Source organism: Lycium ferocissimum, chromosome 10 (assembly GCF_029784015.1).
Source record: "Lycium ferocissimum isolate CSIRO_LF1 chromosome 10, AGI_CSIRO_Lferr_CH_V1, whole genome shotgun sequence".
NCBI lineage: Eukaryota > Viridiplantae > Streptophyta > Magnoliopsida > Solanales > Solanaceae > Lycium > Lycium ferocissimum.
In genome coordinates, this window is record NC_081351.1 from 8323764 (window position 1) to 8331104 (window position 7341).

A 7341-nucleotide genomic window follows, 5' to 3' on the forward strand; every position below is an offset into this window, starting at 1 on the left:
AAAGATATCTTTGAGTTTGATTAGTCCCATAATATTAATGAAGCTACACGGATAACTACTAAACCTAAGAGTTAGCGTATTCAAATCTATCGGATATATAAATTCTGCTTTATGGTTTAATTTAATTTTTTTTAAATTATCTTCCAACTCAAATTTAAATCTTTTAAATTTCAATTTAAATTATATGTTATTACATAGCCAAATAAAGTTTGTCTTGAAATTGCCAAGTGGCTTGTTATTAGCTTGTCATTTGGCTTAACCACATTACTTGTACCTCTCCTATTTTATATATATAGATATAGATATAGATGTTGTAATATTTTTTACTTATTCAAAGTTTCAATCATTATTTTTTATATCCGTTTTGTTGTTAATAAACTTATATTGTTTTTCTTTATGAAAATATTTTTCATTCATCAACTACATGTCTTTCATACCAAACACACCTAAATGTGGATCAGAACAAATAATATAAAGAGAAAATATAATAATTTTATTGAATTTCAACACAAATTAAAACCAATCAATAGTGTTAATCTTTCTACGTATGATTTTTCTATTTCTGCTTATAAGTAAAGTCATTTTATAGTAAGAACATATTTCAAGCACATATAATTTAATTATGTAACCAAAAAGGTATATCAATGCCAAAACAAAGTATCTACCTTGATCTCGCCCGTCAGTTCTTGCACTTGATATTATACATGAAGCACAACGAAAAAAAATATTAACTTGATGAAATTGTTGTGCGCAAGGTGATATATTGATGCATAATTCCACATTAAATATTTAAGATATATGAAAAAACAAAAACTAAATAAAACAAAGAAGATGATGAATTAAGAATACATGGGAATCAAAATTAATGCGAGAGTACCTTGACAGGTTTAGCGTCTCATTTCTTTACAGTCGAACCTGTAACAACAATGAAACTACACAAATATAAATATAAATATAAAAATAGAGCATTGTATGTCCCTTTATAAAAGCTACCTTAATAGCTGAGAAGAATGGCTTACCTCGATTTATGTATCATTAGAATCTAGAGGGATATATTTAAGAAATTTTAGGAATTGGAACTTCATTCAACTCACCAACAATGGTTGTGGGGTAGTGGCTGGCACTACTCCATCCTTAACAAAGGTCTCGAGTTCGAGCCCCCTTGGGTACGGAGTCACCATTGTTAGGGAGTGCTTTGCACCCAATGTGGGACTACCCGGCACGAATCCGGATTAGTCGGGCCCCAATACGGGTATCAGAAACCAAAAAAGAGAAAAAACTTCATTCAAACTCAAATTTCATTTAAACTCAAATTCAAGAATCATGACAGCTAATAAATTATTAGGAACAAAAATATTTTTTTTTCAAAGTAATGTATATTCAAAAGATATGATTCTAAAATCATAATTATCCTTATCTTATTATATAGATAAGACTAGGGGAGATAAAATATATTTAAAAATAAAATTCTAAGATTACTTTTATCATTATCTTTTAGTAGAAAATTGAATAAAACAATTAATATAATCATAACAGTTGAATCTTTTTATTTATAAGGGTGTATCACTTATAAGTAGACTTAATTTGGATACCTTTCAGTTTAAATTTTAGAACTTCAATTACACTATCAAAAACGAAAAAGAATAAAAGCACGTAATGGAAATTTTTGGGATATCATAGGATTGACCTTGAATAGCTTACAATTTTTAAATTAGAAACTTTATATTCTAATATGTCATTTAATAAATAAATTAACATAATTAAAAAAAATTAAAAGAGATTAAAAATAACATTATAAATTGAATTGAATTTTGGGATTATCAAGAGTCCATCTTTATAAGAATTTCGGATTACTATTACTATTATTATTATTATTATTATTATTATTAAATGATTATTTGACAAAAGATAATGGCAAAGAAAAGAGATAAACATCAGATTTTTGAATGTGAATCCAGATGACCGTACTCCTTTTTGACAACTGAGTTTTTAAATTTATATCAAACTCAAATTTTTAGCATTTCATTCAAATTTTTAATATTTTATTCAAATTCAAAAGTCTTATTACAATGTTTATTAACTTTGTCCTAAAATTGTCAAGTGGCTTGTTATTAACTTGTCACTTGGCTTAACCACGTTGCTTGTACCTCTCCTATTTTATATATTAGTATCCGTACCCGCACACTGCGCGGTGATCGATATCAAAAAGAAACTAATCACAGTAAATTAGTACTTTCATATAATCTATAATATCACATCAACTTTAAATGCTTCAATATTTCATCTGTCATTCTTGTGGAGATCATTTATTTTCTCTTTATATATCAATTTCTAATACTTGTCTCGTGAAAAATAGATAAAAAATTGTTAAAGTTCTTTAATAGGGTTTTAAGTTAGAAAACAAATGCAAATGTTGATAAAATATTATTTTATATTGTTTACCCAGTCCAATCTATGTGTTGATATTCTTAAAAGAAAAATCTATACTAATATTTAAGTTTTTCCAACTTATGACTCATATCTTTATTCCTCTTTATACTGAAAATGAATTTGTTATCTTTCAATTAAATAAAAATTAACTACATTCCATTTAAAATTTTGTATTACAAATCAAATTAGTTATGTGGTATCCGCTGAAATATGACTCTTTCTCATTATAATTTAAACAATTATGATCATAAATTCAAATAAGTGCCATTGTTCGATATCTTTTGCTCCTTTTGTTCTTTGGTTATCCTTATTGTGTTATAAATTTTTTACACTGCAATATGATTTTTTTATTAGCTCGCAAATTGACTTACGACTTGTATGGCCAAGCTTTTTACTATTTTTTTAATACTAACAAAAATAATTTTCAAATTATTTGACTGGATACAAATGATAAAACTCTAAAGAACCTTTTCGAATAAAATAACTTTACGCTTGTAGGAAAAATCTACAAATTTTAGCTTTTCTCCAATAATAGAAAAATATATTAATTTACCTGCTACCTAAAACATCTTTTTCTTGTAATCAAACATCTCTAATATTTTTTAAGAAGTGTAGTTTTTTTTTTTTTCGTAAATGAATAAAAGTGAAGCCACATATAAATGACATATAAATAATTTTTTGTGTATGATTTAATTACTTAATTATATTATCAAAATTAGTTCAAAATATTATCTCCCACCCCAACCCCCAACCCCCACCAAACCCCTTACCACCACCCCCTCTTTGTACAATTCTTTCTACGGTACTTTCATTTCTTTTCTCCATTTAGAACTTTTACCTATAGTAGAAATAATATCATATTTAAACTAAATTATGACTTTGAATTCAACCAATATATAAATATAGAAGTTATTCTATTGTTTTATCGTAAAATCTACTGATAATTTTACTAATAATTATTTTTTGTTTTACACGCCATACGAAGTTGGGTTTCTTCTCTTTTATTGCAAAATATAAACTGTTGAGTCTAAATTTAAATTATTTAGATTTCTAAATTTGATGTTTTATTGTGTTCACTGAATTAGTTCATTATTTGAATATTCTTGACTTTTAACTTTATTCATTCGATTTTAGTTAGGAGGTATGATACAATTTTAAGACTTTTCTCGTCATAATTAAGAAACACTATCTCATCTAAGAGAAAGTCGTGCCTTTCTATATTTTTACACTGTAATTTATAATTTTTTTCCTAACTTTTAGCTATTGCATTATGCATTAATTAGTACTCTTACATTACTATATGACTTTTTAATAGCTTGTCACTTTACCTAATGCCTTACTTGTTATTTGTTTTTGATATAATATAGATAGATATGTATTTTTCTCGATCTTGGAACTTAATTTATTTTTAAACTTTTATTCCATTGCCCCTAATTTTTCCATTGTTTATATTAATCTACCATATTTTATTTTAATATAGCTATAGAAGAAATAGATTATATCTAAGGATGTGAACTTAAAGATAAACACGTGTCTTCAAATGAATTAGAACTGATAAGTTTTGTTATGCATAAAAGAATTGATAAAATCAAATATAGATTAGAAGAAGACTCCCGTTTAATCTAATCTGTTAAGTGGTTATGATTTAAAATTCAAGTTAAGCAATTTCACCTTTGTCGCATATAATATATCTCATATTCAAATTCTAAATTTTATTCTTTTATTCAAATTAAGTTTTATTAACTTTTCCCTAAGAGTTAAACGGAATTCCATAATGCACGGAAATTCTCTTGAATATGAATTTTAAAGGAAAAAATCATAAATTCACTTTATGAAAAAGAGTATACTGTGTAACCTGTGTACATCATGTTTAACTATACTTTAAGCTACAATATTAAACTTTTACTTTTTTCAGTCTATGATTTAACATTCATTATTGTGGCTTACTGATATACTCTAAAAACTACCTTTCTTAGTCGTTTTTAATTCTATATTTTCTTTCTTTATATTAAGGAACTACTAAGAAGGAAAGCAGAAATTAAATACCACTTGTTGGTATAAGATAAATGACTCTCAAAATCATTAGAAATCTTTTTAATTTATTCATGAATGTAGTTTTGCAAGTAAAATCAAGAAAGAATATGTAGATGCCTACAAATGTATTTCCTAATCCTCTTTTAAAAAAAAAGCTGATATGTGAATGTGATGTAGTAATGCTGCAGAAAGTCGACTCAACTTAAAAGAAATATTAAGATTAAAAACTGCCATATAATAATATTTGTACATACACAGATTTATTTACACTCATTCCTTAATTTGCACGAATCATCTGGTAAAACTCCTTTATATATTTCGGTTCTCCATTGTACTTGTTCATTTTTCAAATACTCACTTTGTATTTTTGAGATATTTGTATATATCAGATCTATGGAAACTTCAGATTCCTTAGTTACATCTGTAATAAAAGATAACTGTAATGTTAATTGTAAATAACAACAAAATAATTAAAAAGAAATAAAGTCAGCATGAACAACATACCTTGGCAATTATCCAGAGAAATTTTATGTGCATGGCCTGTAATCTTTTTATCCATTGCAGAGATCTTGTATGATAAAAAAAAGATTATATATTAAGATTTAATTAGTATATGAAAAACTATAATTATAATCAATTTATTTACCTGAACCAAGTAAATTGATCAAATCTTACGACATGAGATCCTTTATGCTTAATTTAAAGGTAACACGCCACTTTATTTAATTTTAATTTTATTTTTACACCACAAAAATCTAAAATATTAGGCTTTTAATTTAGTCCTTTACTCTTCCCCTTCTCTGTTATAACGTATTTTGTTTCAGAACTAATAGTTTTAATGGTTTTAGTTCTAATATCCAGATGGTTGCAAATATAATTTCTAATACTCCTAAAGATAAGTATATAAAGAATGTGATGTAGTCTTTTTTTTCTTTTCTAAAAAGGCATAATATCTTAATATGATTTGATCAATTGACCTACATATGAGAAAATTGGTATAAAAGAAAGCATAAACTATGAGAGAATAATCTTTCGCCAGAGTATGTGATGTAGTGATGAGAGAATAAAGTTGTCTTTATGCGAAAGAGCAAGTCTACAAATTGCGGAGGTCCTTCTACAGTTTTATATATTGCTAGCATGGTATTTTGAATATAAAAGAATAAGGAAGGGCATCAATACAACTTTTAGTAGTACGAAACACGGGAATGCAATTCTTTATCACCATGCTACATGAATGTATACGACAAAATAGTATTAAGGCTTGTAAAGAAAGAAATTTCAATAACTTCGTGTAATGAGATGATCACAAAAAAATTTCTAGAGATAAACAAAATCTAAATCTGAAAATGATTAACAATAAAAAGTGAAGAAGTTATATGATCTATGTCTCAATGAAGGGGTATATATATATAAGAGGTTATGAAGGTTGGATGTTCATGCCAACTCAAATATTGTTCAAGTTCAAATTTGAATATCACATCAGAAAGATAAGATTCTAAAATACCCATTATCTTATAATCTATATATTTGAGTTTGATAAGATATCTGAAATAGATGAGATCAAGTCAAAATTTTCTATAACAAAAATAGACGAAATAGAAGAAGATATAAAATTGGTTATCATCTGTTACCTTTTTTTTTTTTTTAAAACCTTTTCCCATACGTTTTTCCCCCTACTTTTATTCTCTCCTATCTTCTCTTCTTTCTTTCCTTTCTGTTACAAAAATAAATATATTTATTATAAATATTTATATGATAGGAGTATATATTTTATTGGATTCACATATTAATTAAACTGCCATTTCAATTTTAGTTTCCTCATACATATAAAAGTGATGACATTCTTGTGAAGATGCCTTATTAGACGTCAGAACATAAGTAATATGTAATATTTATGTATAGGTATTTTTGTGAGTTATTTTTAAAACATATGTAGTATCTTTGATTCTATAAATTGAACTGTATTTTTTAAACCTATCCACGCTCTCAAATTTAAATTAACCACAATCAAAATGGTTTTAAAGAATAGATATACACAAACGATATAATTTCCAGCATATAATATTCCAGCACAAGGTTTGCATTTAAGATATTAAAAATTATTTATTATTTTTGTGGGAGTATCTAGTAGATTTTATTAATAATATCTGTTTTTAAATATTTATCTTTAAATTCAAATTTCAAATTTTGTCTCAATCCATACCTAGATATTATCCTATATATATTTCAAAACTCTAAAATAATTGGAAGTTCAGTAAATAAAAGCAAAATGTAAATCTGTTGAGATATTATAGAATCTTATCACTTATAATTAATTCGAATTTATCTACTATAACACCAAAAATTACGTGAACTTGTATTTAATATTTAGCATGTAGAATTCAAATATAACTTTTCATCTCAAATTGACAGATATGTTTGAGTTTGAATGAATGTGATATTGTTAAGGATAAAGTATAAGCTTGCAAAATACGGATAAATATGGTTTTCTTTAAATTAAAATATTTAAACTTTATTTCTCACAATATTATTTTTCATTTTTGGAATTTGATGAGAATTGTTAAAAATTTTGTCCTAATTCTCATTAACTTTGTCTTAAAATTGCCAAGTGGCGTGTTATTAGCTTGCCACTTGGCCTAACCATATTGCTTGTATCTCTCCTATTTTATAGACTGGTGTTCGTACCCGCACGATGCGCAGTGGTAGCAAATTATAGTTGTAGTCATATCTTAATTAAAATATCACATCAACTTGTATTGCTTCAATATTTAAATTGACATATTTGTTGAGATTATATATTTTCTCTTTGTAAATTTAATTTCTAATATTTAAAATGATTCTTTATGAAGTTTTTAAGTTGGGAGAAAAGGCTTTGAA

At 25.9% G+C, this 7341-nt stretch overlaps 1 long non-coding RNA gene across 1 annotated transcript; it reads right to left on the bottom strand.

Moving 5' to 3' along the window:
• Positions 1-247: 247 nt before the first annotated feature.
• Positions 248-7053, bottom strand: LOC132032366 (uncharacterized). Its single transcript, XR_009408428.1, has 3 exons — positions 5751-7053; positions 4969-5032; positions 248-915 (listed from the first exon to the last, which is right to left on the bottom strand). It is a non-coding gene; the product is annotated as an uncharacterized LOC132032366 (long non-coding RNA).
• Between the last annotated feature and the right edge of the window lie 288 nt (positions 7054-7341).